General features: G+C 36.5%; 1 protein-coding gene across 6 annotated transcripts in view; it reads right to left on the reverse strand.

The window, feature by feature from the left end:
• RAD51B (RAD51 paralog B) overlaps window positions 1–12,413 on the reverse strand; it is a 372,608-nt gene that overhangs the window by 184,343 nt on the left and 175,852 nt on the right. The window lies entirely within an intron of this gene.

Consider the following 12,413-nt stretch of genomic DNA (forward strand, 5'->3'; position numbering starts at 1 on the left):
GGGAAAGACTGATACAGTGCCAGCAAGGTGTATGATACTTTATGAAGACTTAAAGGACATGTGCCATCCTATTCTCCAACTTTATCAGTCCAACTTCAGCATCTGCTTTTGATTGGTTACCATGTCTTTTTCATGTGCAAAAGGGCTTACAGCCACAGTACCAAATAAGAATCTTGCATTATCTGTAGTCCAGAAGTATTATTCTTATGTCATTAGGGATTTGGCTGGTGGCCAGAAGAACTGCATACTCTTCAGTTCCTCATTATTAAATACCATTATAATTTTTGTTTGTATGGTGTATGATTACATATAAAGATATGGATACCTGTTCTCTAAGGGATTTTTGGTCCTTCTGTCTTCATAAGTGTTAGACACCATTTGTTATGTTTCTTTGTTTTTGACTTCTAGCTCATATATTTTAGTATGCAATTCTTCATTTCCCCCCCCCCCTTCAACCTGTAAGTTCCTGGCAGTCTTCATGTGATGATAGGTTAACATTTAGAAAAACACAACGCATTAGCATTTCTCAATTTCATTTCTTCATGAGGGATAATGGAAACTCTGTCAGACACATACATGCATCTCTAACCTATATTAATAACACTCTGAAGTAGAAGTTAGTGAGTTCTAGATTCCAGCCAAGAAAATTATCCAAGCACTAGACCGCAGTACAAATATTTTTACCCACAGGACTGCCTGCAAAATGATTTTAGCATAGAACAAGATGTTTTCCAAAATTCAGTCATAACCCTCATTCTGTATGATTACAAAAAAATTAACTCCACGATGTAAAAAACACATATTACTAAGTCTGAATGGAATACATTAAAAAGCAAAGATAAGTAAATGAATTCAGGGCAAGTATTCCCAACAGCACAGAACAAAACAAGGTTTCTCATTTGTCAATTTATATTTATGTCAGACAGTGACTGTAAATATTGATGAAGGAGCAAAACACTTTACCAAGCCAAATTCTAAATAAATAACCTGTTTTTCTTTTTAACAGTATAGTCCTTTTAACAAGAAATTATAACTATATACTTTAATTCAGTCTAGATCAAAGACAGCAGGATATACTATCTAGTATTTTCTTGAGGCAAGGAATAGTCCCTACTGCCTTTTAACAGGGAGATCATTAATGGAAAACAATTTTGGACTCAATCACTATAGATAATGATTAGGCGATCCCTTTCTATACAAGGCAATAGATAGAAAGGATGACAGCATTTCAATACCAAGCATTCTCAGGTTAAATTGATTATCTATCTCCATTCCAGTCTAGACTCAGGCCTAGTTATAAAATGAAAATAACCTTAGAACTTATGCTGGATAATTATCAGGAATATGTGCGATGCCATTGGCTCTCTTACACCTTTCTGCAGTTTTTAACAAACTATAGTCCTTTTTTTTTTGCTATCTTGCCAGGATGGGCTGAGGAGATAAAAATGTGTTCTGGCTTTGATGTTTTCTAGGATGTATGGTTTTTCCAGTAGTAATGTATGGCTGTGAGAGGTGGACCATAAAGAAGGCTGAGCGCCGAAGAATTGATGCCTTTGAATTGTGGTGCTGGAGAAGACTGAACAACAATAACAACAACAACAACAACAGGATGTACTCAGTCAATGAGGCTGAGGACTTGTTCTTTCTCTTAGCCTTTAACCTACACATGACTCCTTTCTGTTCTCTGCGTTCTTTTATAACTACATAAGCTGCTGGATAAACCATCCAAACATCTGAATTACACCACCATCAATACTGGATGGCACACAATATTAATTCTCATTTTTGGAGACAGGAGGAACTCGTGAATACATTGTCTATCCCTAAATTATAAGACCTGACAAAACTCTTGTGCCACAGTTTTACTGGGTGGGATCCACCACGGATATAGCTCTACACCAAAGATGAGTAAACTTTTACAGCCTCAGTCCCTCCTTCTGCCCTGTCTGGAGGCTATAGAGAACAGGGCCAGAAGTATTTTGACATGGCTGTGCCCAGTGATGAGTATGCAGTACCTAAATATGTTGGATCTGAGTATGTTGGACCTGAGGGCGTTTAAGGGGTAAAATTAGTGCTTCATGTTTTGTAGAGGATGGATGCTCCCATTTTGTACCATACAGCCCCCCTTCCCCACAGAAATAATCAGCCTAATTCTGTGTAAATTGTCAATGTTTTTAAGAGGCACTATGGAAATCTCTAGACTTGCATGGGTTTAAGGAATTCCTAGTACCCCATAAATGCCTCCAAAATCCCCAAAACCAAAGAAGGGTGAAAATTGTTTGGCCCTACCCTCTCTATGGATTTTGGGGGGACACAATGGGGAAAAGGGGACAATATTCATTCCACAGGTTGCAACTGCCCTCTAGATGATTTGCATTTTAATTCTCATAATCCTCAGTCAGCATTGCTTCTGGCAAGGAATGGTGGAAATTACAGTCTAAAAAACCTAATGCCTGATCTATAATTTGCAGCTACACATCTACTTTCATGAACCTGGGAGATTTGAAATTAATGGGCCATCAGAGTATGTGAGAAGTAACATTTCGAAGGTGCCAAATGCTAAACTATTTAGGATTAAGGGTACCTTGTATTGAACCTCAAAACAAACTGGCAGCTAAGTACATCTTTTTAAAAAGGCTATTTCCAAAACACTGGAACAACAATCTATTATTATTATTATTAGTAGTAGTAGTAGTAGCAGCAGCAGCAGCAGTAGTAGTAGTAGTAGTAGTAGTAGTAGAAGATATGGTAACATTTTAATTTTGAGACCACCTGACTCCACAGCAACTCTGGGCAGCTTACAATTAAAAAAATTAAAAAGAAAACATATACATCAAAGAAAAAGAATACAGCTGACTGGAAGACAGAAGCAAATCTAGCTGCCACATTTGGCACCAAATGAAGTTCCCCAATATTTTTCAAGGGTAGCAATCCTATTTGGAGATGATTGAGTCAGGAACAATAATGACAAATGCATTTTATTTCAGTAAAGATTATAACTGATGAACTATCAAAAGCTGTAAAGAGATGTTCCTTGCAGCTAATTCCACCAGCACCTACAAGAAAAACAGAAAAAAAGAGGACTCCCAGACTATAGACATGTTTTTAAAGGAAACACAATCCCAGTGAAGACACTGTTTTCAAACAATAATGCTTATATCTTGATTTTTTACAATCCCTCATATATGTTAGTACTTTTAATACCTTCCTAGCAAATATCTGGATGACCTCACTATGGTTTCGTGTAGACCTTGAATAGCTGAATCCCTATAAAAACATAAATTACTGGCAAGGACAAAATCAATGGTCCCTCAGCACTATGGGTTTTGTTATTACTGACTGGCACTAGTTCAATTGAGTACCAGTTCAGAAGGAGTTCATAGTGAATGAAATCACCACTAAGGTCCAGAAGAATCAAGAAACTCTTAGCACAATCTAACACTTCACAACAAAGGTGGAAGTCTTCATCCTAAACTAGGCTGAAAAATAGAGAGGGAAGGGTCTATATAATTAATTTTATTTAAAATTCTGAACTGTTAATTAATTTTAATACTTATGTATTACATTTTATGGTTTATATGCTTATGTTTTAATTGTTATGTTTTATATGTACTGTTGAGAATACATTGCATTTTGAAATCAGGGTTAAATGTTCTGAATACAATAAAACATTGTTCTTCTTTTGGGGATAAAATACTGTAATGCCTATCAAAACTAGTGTCTCAGTGCCTTCAATGATATAAACTGCAAACAACATAAATAAAAATAATTGGAAAAATGAGAGTGAATCTACGATGTATAATGTCATTACTTTATTTTATTTTATGAGGTTTCTAGTTCATTTCTTACAAGGCACTCATCAGAGATATCTGAGTGCCTGATATCAAGCATTCATCAGAGATATCTGAGATATCAGACATACAGTGGGGCAAAAAAGTATTTAGTCAGCCACCAATTGTGCAAGTTCTCCCACTTAAAAAGATGAGAGAGGCCTGTAATTTTCATCATAGGTATACCTCAACTATGAGAGACAAAATGGGGGAAAAAATCCGGAAAATCACATTGTCTGATTTTTAAAGAATTTATTTGCAAATCATGGTGGAAAATAAATATTTGGTCACCTACAAACAAGCAAGATGTCTGGCTCTCACAGACCTGTAACTACTTCTTTAAGAGGCTCCTCTGTCCTCCACTCGTTACCTGTAGTAATGGCACCTGTTTGACCTTGTTATCAGTATAAAAGACACCTGTCCACAACCTCAAACAGTCACACTCCAAACTCCACTATGGCCAAGACCAAAGAGCTGTTGAAGGACACCAGAAACAAAATTGTAGACCTGCACCAGGCTGGGAAGACTGAATCTGCAATAGGCAAGCAGCTTGGTGTGAAGAAATCAACTGTGGGAGCAATAATTAGAAAATGGAAGACATACAAGACCACTGATAATCTCCCTCGATCTGGGGCTCCACGCAAGATCTCACCCTGTGGGATCAAAATGATCACAAGAACGGTGAGCAAAAATCCCAGAACCACATGGAGGGATGTAGTGAATGACCTGCAGAGAGCTGGGACCAAAGTAACAAAGGCTACCATCAGTAACACACTACGCTGCCAGGGACTCAAATCCTGCAGTGCCAGACGTGTCCCCCTGCTTAAGCCAGTACATGTCCGGGCCCGTCTGCAGTTTGCTAGAGAGCATTTGGATGATCCAGAAGAGGATTGGGAGAATGTCATATGGTCAGATGAAACCAAAGTAGAACGTTTTGGTCTAAACTCAACTCGTCGTGTTTGGAGGAGAGAGAATGCTGAGTTGCATCCAAAGAACACCATATCTACTGTGAAGCATGGGGGTGGAAACATCATGCTTTGGGGCTGTTTTTCTGCAAAGGGACCAGGACGACTGATCTGTGGAAAGGAAAGAATGAATGGGGCCATGTATCGTGAGATTTTGAGTGAACACCACCTTCCATCACCAAGGGCATTGAAGATGAAACGTGGCTGGGTCTTTCAGCATGACAATGATCCCAAACACACCGCCCGGGCAACGAAGGAGTGGCTTCGTAAGAAGCATTTCAAGGTCCTGGAGTGGCCTAGCCAGTCTCCAGATCTCAACCCCATGGAAAACCTTTGGAGGGAGTTGAAAGTCTGTGTTGCCCAGTGACAGCCCCAAAACATCACTGCTCTAGAGGAGATCTGCATGGAGGAATAGGCCAAAATACCAGCAACAGTGTGTGAAAACCTTGTGAAGACTTACAGAAAACATTTGACCTCTGTCATTGCCAACAAAGGATATATAACAAAGTATTGAGATGAACTTTTGATATTGACCAAATACTTATTTTCCACCATGATTTGCAAATAAATTCTTTAAAAATCAGACAATGTGATTTTCTGGATTTTTTTCCCCATTTTGTCTCTCATAGTTGAGGTATACCTATTATGAAAATTACAGGCCTCTCTCATCTTTTTAAGTGGGAGAACTTGCACAATTGGTGGCTGACTAAATACTTTTTTGCCCCACTGTATCTGAGTAGTATCAAAGACACTAAAACAATGTAAATATTCTTCCTCTCTAAAAGCTCCTAGAAAGGAGTAGGACATAACTCCAAGCATTCTTTAATGATCTCACAGTGTCTGATTTCCACATGCATCCCACACATATTTGTAAAGTGGACTGCCTTTTGAAAAAACAGTTGCCACATGAATTGTGACGAGGGTCTCTAGCAATGGTTTAGAGTAGTCTTTTCCAACTCACATAGCCCATCAGATGTATGAACCCCAACTCTCAGAATTCCCCAGCTGAGAATTTTGGAAGTTGTTCCACATTTATGGAGGGCTCCCAGGTTGGAGAATGCTAATTTAGTGGTAGAGCCCATCTTTCTAGCTTCTCTCTTTCTTCAGTGCAAAAGTATTTGAAGCAATATTTCTCTGATACTGAGGTAGTAAGTCTTTCTAAGGTGAAGGGGAGGAAAAAATTTGGGTTTCTATACAGATTTCTGACTTAATTAACCATTAATATCCACTGTTGGGTAAATCAGAGAAGGAAAAACTGTTTGGAAGTATTTAAGCCTCAGCTATGACTACAAGAAAGAAGCTCATAGAAGCCACCATTTTGTCCTTTACAACATACAGCTATTTCAAATTAGTAAGTAATCAAGCAGGCACTTCTATATTTATTGAGAAGAGACAGGCTAGCACATCTTCCTGCCATTGTTCAAAAACCCTGTCCAAATATTCTGTCCAATTTTGGATTGAGGCAGGGTTAAAGGATTAGAAACGAATAGACTTAAGCTACAGGGCAGATAATCCTTTCATCCAGTGTCAAAAGGGTTCATTATTATATTGCTTCTTTTTATACACCGAATAATATTCATAAAGGAAAAACTGGAGATCACACTTAGGGATGGGCTGACCCTCAAGATTCCTCTTTGTTTTATTGCCCTGGAGTAGATAAGGCTCGCAAGTCCTTTTTAAAATATATGAATTTACCATTTTCTTAAAAAGTCCTGTATACTCACAAGAGCGCTAGGCTGACTACAAAGAAGCTTCTTTTCTTTTTCAGAGCTTCTTGGGCAATTTTACTGCACACACCTTAAACTAAATACAGCCCCTTGACCGTTTCTTGTTGTCTTATTTTTGAAGGAAAAATGATAGAAACATCATTCCTACTGATATTCATCCCGCCCTGGATTTCTCTGGGAGAAAAACTCTTTAGTTCACTTTCAGAGGAACCCAAAGTGAAAATCATTTACAATTTTATTTATTTATTTATTTTAGTGCCTTCTATTGCAGGTAGGCACTCAGTACTTCTAGCTTTTCTTTTTATGTTCCTGTTTGAATCAAAGGCTTTGCATTTTTGCCAAGCCATATGAATAGATTTTTCAGCTAGAATATGTGTTATCTTCCAGCACTGCAATTCCCATGAATCTTTCTTTGTATAATTAACTGAAACGGTGAGGGTGGGGGTGGGGGTTGGTTTCATGTAATGTATCCTCATTATTCTTATTTCTTTTTCTTGATGATATTCACAATTTCTGTACCTCTATCCAGTCTTTGGAGGACTGTCTCATTTTATATACATTCAATCAATTATATTTTAAGTAACCATCAATAAATCCACATCTCAAAGGCTTCTATTCTCCTGCTTGTCATTTGGGTCATTGTCTATGCTTCTATTTGCAAGACATCACACCATAAAGTCTGCCAATTAAGTTCAAGTTTTAACTCCCAACAGAAAACAAGTTTATTTATCCAAAAGCTACTCTTGTCTGTTCAATCCTGCTTCTTTTTTTCCACTGTATGATCCAATCTATCATTCAAAATATAATCCAGATATTTATATTGTTGTATCCTCTGCTGTTACTTTCCTGCTAGCATAATATTTGGTTCAGAGATTTTATTTTTACTGACGCCATTATTTTTGTTTCCCTCTGATTTATATTTAGCCCATAAGATTTACTCAGTTGGTATACTTGATTCAGTAAAATCTGTAAACTTTACTTGTTATTTGTTGATAGAACTACATCATCTGTATTACATAAGTTGTTTATTATTATGCCATCAGCGTTCTGCTTGTGGATGCATATAGCAAGAAAAAACAAAGGAGAATGTTGAATAGTGTGCATATAACCAGCAAATGAGAAACAAGTATGAGGTTGTGTACCTAGCTGGCAAGAAAAATCATGGAAATGTTCTTTGCTCAGAAAAATAGAAGTACAAAACAATATACTCTTTAAAAAAATGCACTTTATTATTTATTGCATCATCCTGAGCTCCATCCTCACCTTGGTGATATTCAACACCTTTATAAATGACCAGAAGTTGGATGGAATGGAAGTTTATCACATTTGCAGAAGACCCCAAACTAGGGGGATTGGAGAATACTTCAGAGGGCAACAGGCTTTAACATTGGGCCAAATCTAACTGAATTACATTCAGCTCAATCTGAGTAGGATAAATCAAAACATAAACACAGGATTGGGAAGACTGGTTTGGCAATAGGTGTGTGAGAGAATGATCTAGAAGTACTAAACCCCTATATGAACATGAGCAAGCAGTATGATGCAGCTGCTAAAAAATTCAGTGCGATCTTAGACTGCATTAACAGAAGCATTGCATTCAGATCACAGGAAGTAATAGCTCTATTGTCCTTTGCATTGGTTAGACTGCACTTGGAGTACTGGGTCCAACCGATCGCATCATATTTTAAAAGAAGCTAAAGGGGCTTCAGAGGAGAGCAACAAAGATGCTAAGGACTCTAAAAATCAAGCCTATGAAGCTTGGGCTAAGGGAACTGGGTACATTTAGTTTGCAAAAGAGAAGACTAAAGGAAGATTACAAATACTCAAAAGGCTATGCTACGCAAGAAGGGCCAGATCTGTTCTCTGTAGAAACCAAGAGCAGGACAAGGACCAGATAACTAAAGATTTTTTTAAAGGAGATTCAAAATATTTAGGAGAAATTTCCTGACAATAACAGCTTATAAATAGTGGAACACTTAACCTAGAATAGTGAGGGACTTCTTACCAGAAATTTGAAAATGAGTCTAATTGGGAATGATTTACTGAGCAGGAATTTACATAGAGATCCTTTCAATTCATACATTCTATGATTCTATGACTTTATTCCTCTTATTTAAAAAGACTGTAATGTCTTTTCAGATTGTTTTAGAATGTCTAGGGCACTTTGAAATCTCACCTCTTTCAGTTAAAGAATCCTAGATATGCCTATAGAAAAGAATGGGCTGATAGATTGAAGAGGGCAAGCAATTACTGAATTGGTAAATGGAATTCCTGAATCAGGAAAATCAAAACATTAAGCAGATATACCTGGTATGGTTTTTACTCATAATGAAAGAAAAGGAATTCAAATTAAAACAGTGTAAAGAGTATAGAGTTACCTGATAAGCAAAGAAGTATTTATCTTTCTAATGAAGATTTTGCTTGCAAGAGTTAATGATCCACACATAACAGAGATATAACTTTTCCCAATAAATCAAATCCATGAGGAAAAACAATGAATTACAAATAGACATCAAGGGAAGCACCTATCTGTATTATTTACTGATCAAAATTTACTTGACCACATTAAAAGAAATATGTATTGTGAATAACTTAGAATACTGTATGAATTCATGAGTATTACCTTCTCAGTTTTTAGTCAAATACTAATATTCAGGAAACCCTAATTTTCATGTAAAGGAGTTGACTTGAACCAGACCTAAACTTCTGTTAAATGGTGAATTGGATTTTTGTGCTTTTTGTCTGTTGCACCCGGTCCACTAAACTGAAATAAATTCAGAATTTAGTGCAAAAATGTATGCCATCTTGAGTTGATCAAAAATAAAAGCAGGATAAAAATTAATTAAACAAATCTAAGGTCACAAATGAAGCTGCTGTAATTTTATGCATGTGCAATCCAGGAAAACTGATCAAACTCAGTAGGATTTACTTCTCTGTAGGCCTACAACTACCATCACCCCCATTTGGCAAAAGTTACAGTCACTAGCTGGGAATTATGAGATTTACAATACAATTCATATGGAGAGCTGATACATAGGATTGTATCTCAACTATTTAAGTACATCATGTTATTTACATGCTGGAAATTTGGACAGTAGAAATGATGAAAATAGAAACCATATAGCTGCTTTTTCCCTATTCTGGATTCTTCATGCAGGATTCCTTTCCTTTTTTGGATACCCCATATTAATGTTTATAAAGTAATTTCTTCTTACCTATAAGTTTCAAAGACTTTTATTACATTCCAGTCTTATTCAAAACAGCTTCTAGCACAGGGTTCCTCAACCATGGCACTTTAAGACAGGTGGACTTCAACTTCCAGAAAGTTGGGGAATTCTGGGAGTTGAAGTCCACCCATCTTAAAGTTGCCAAGGTTGAGGAACCCTGTTCTAGCAGTATTCAAAGTGTTTTCAGAATCCCAAGCAACTCTTTAAAATATTCTCTATATAGTTATTTACATCATTATTATACAGTTTCAAATGCCCATTACAGCTAGCTTTTGCTCTATGGTATGGTGCAAGAATACATGCTCATTAAAAATCACTAGTAAATTCTACCCCTCCATTCTATACACTCATTTATATGGGGCAAACAGAGGCATATACATACTTGTGTAAATTGATTTTTAAATACCTATCACCAGGTGAGCCATGATTCTTTAGTCTTCCTGTTTTTGAATTTATACTAATATAAATGTTTCTAAATTAATTAGTATACTAATAAGTATATGTTTATATTAAAAAAATCAAGTTACAAAAATTGGAAGACAGAAACATTATGCCTTTTTGCAAACATTAGACTGAATGCTTCTATCTTTTCTCCCATTCTTATCAGCTTGGATCTGTAAGCCCACTACAACCACTGGTTTGTTCATTCAAAAATTACTGATTGCATGTATTTCTCCCCAGATTTTGGCTTCAGTGGAATAATATAAATGGAGTAAACAGTTGAAAACCCAGTAAGTGTAGCATTTTTTCCTAATTAATAATATTAGGTTTTTCAGAATTTAAAAGACTCAGATGAACAATTATACATTCTTCCTTTTAATGTTTAATATAAGCCATTCTCCTGCTACCACCATTCAGAATTATAGTTTTATGACAGAATGCTGGAATGCTATTTATACAGCACTAATCAGACAAGAGCAAAACCAGCTGGTCTGTAACCAAGGGCACCGGAAAGTTATGTCTGGCATTGGTACACCAGGGAATTGTTGCTTGCTTTAACAGGGCTCAATATTTACCTGGAGTGGAAAATTGCTGGGCTATAATTCCTGGGACAATAAGGGACAATCGTCTGATTTTTATATTACTTGGATAAAAGGCAACATGGATGCAGCCCGTTTAGATTGTGCGACTTCTCCCAACCTCTTTTGTGTCTGTGTCAGCTTCCTGCCCAGCTTAGAACCCTGGAAATCAGGGTTTGAATCACATCAGTGGCCTCCCCAGATAGAAAAAGCTCTCTACTCAGAAGTTATACTTTAACCTGTAAAGGATGAGAAACTGCACCACCTCAGGGATGGGGCCTGAATGCAGGGCCCCCTAGTTTTTCTCTACCTCTTTTGCCTCTTCAGTACAGCAGGACTTACATGTTTTGCTTTAACTCAAAATATTTTGCCTACTATTAAGTTACACCGGTAAGAAAAGAAAACGTTCAGTAATTAAACTTTTAAGATGATTAAGTCTCTATATCAATATAAAGAGAGGGATATTTTGACAATTTTTGCCTGTAAATTGCAGACAAACAGAAATAGACATTGCATTTAATGTCAGTCCTCTCCTTTGCTTAATTCATGTTATCTTTTATCTTTCCCTTGCCATCCTTAAAGCGGATTCTGGGTACACCCAGGAAGTATCCAGCAGATCTAAAACATGGACCAGCTTTTTTTTTTTTTTTTGGAGGAGGAGAAGGAAGAGGAGAAACATTTGAGTTCAAAACATTTTAACTGTCTTTCAACAGTGGTCTAAAATCAGCAAATATCATAACATTTTTTACTGCAGAATTAAATTTGTGCTCTTTACAAAGGGATATGATAGTGTGTGTCACTAAATTTATTATACAGAATAATCCATAATGCACCTAGACAGTTTGAAGAAAAATTGGGACTAAAGACTGAACACTTAAAAAAAATACTAATTTTCCATGAGGTTTAATCCACATATGCCAAAAGAAGTTAAATAATGCCCTTGCTGGAAAAATATGCTCATAATTATCTTTAAAAATACATTATAATTACACATATTTATGCACACACAAGTACAAGCATTTAAAAAATTAAAATATCTTCAAAAAATTTCACATGAAAATCACAAGATCTTTAAATTAAAATGTTGGATGTACTTTAATTCCTGGGACTTGTTTATTATGGGAGGAAAGGGAAAGCTCTGTTTGCAGATGGAGATGATAAAACCTGAGTCACTAATATGTAGAGAAACAAACATTGACTCTTTAAAATGTAAAACAGATGTTTGACATAATACAAAAATAAGATAACGTCCTACAAATCAGTTCTTACAATTACTGTATCCTAATAAAACAAAGGATGAAATCCAGTGGTGCCTGTCAGCTGATAGAATAGCATATCCCAAGAAATTGATTCCCTCTCTGTCATGAAGCCTCTAGTGCACTCTGAAATATGCTCTGAACACATGTGAGTATTCCAGGGATGGGGAACAGGAAAGGAAATCCACTTGCAAAAAAAGGCTATTGCAATCCAGTGGTACACAGATAATCCAGCAAAGACAGTTTAAAAAACCAAACAAATCAAAATTTGAAGGAGGGAGGGAGGGAGGGAGGGAGGGAGGGAGGAAGGAAGGAAGCTTCCAGACTACTAAGCTAAGTTCTAAAGTGCTAAAATAAACACCAGATTTTTTTTAAGCATGAGAAAAAAA

This window comes from Python bivittatus, unplaced genomic scaffold (genome assembly GCF_059951505.1).
Source record: "Python bivittatus isolate LINGU-HERP-01145 unplaced genomic scaffold, Pbiv_v1 ctg000480_np1212, whole genome shotgun sequence".
In the NCBI taxonomy this organism is placed as follows: domain Eukaryota; kingdom Metazoa; phylum Chordata; class Lepidosauria; order Squamata; family Pythonidae; genus Python; species Python bivittatus.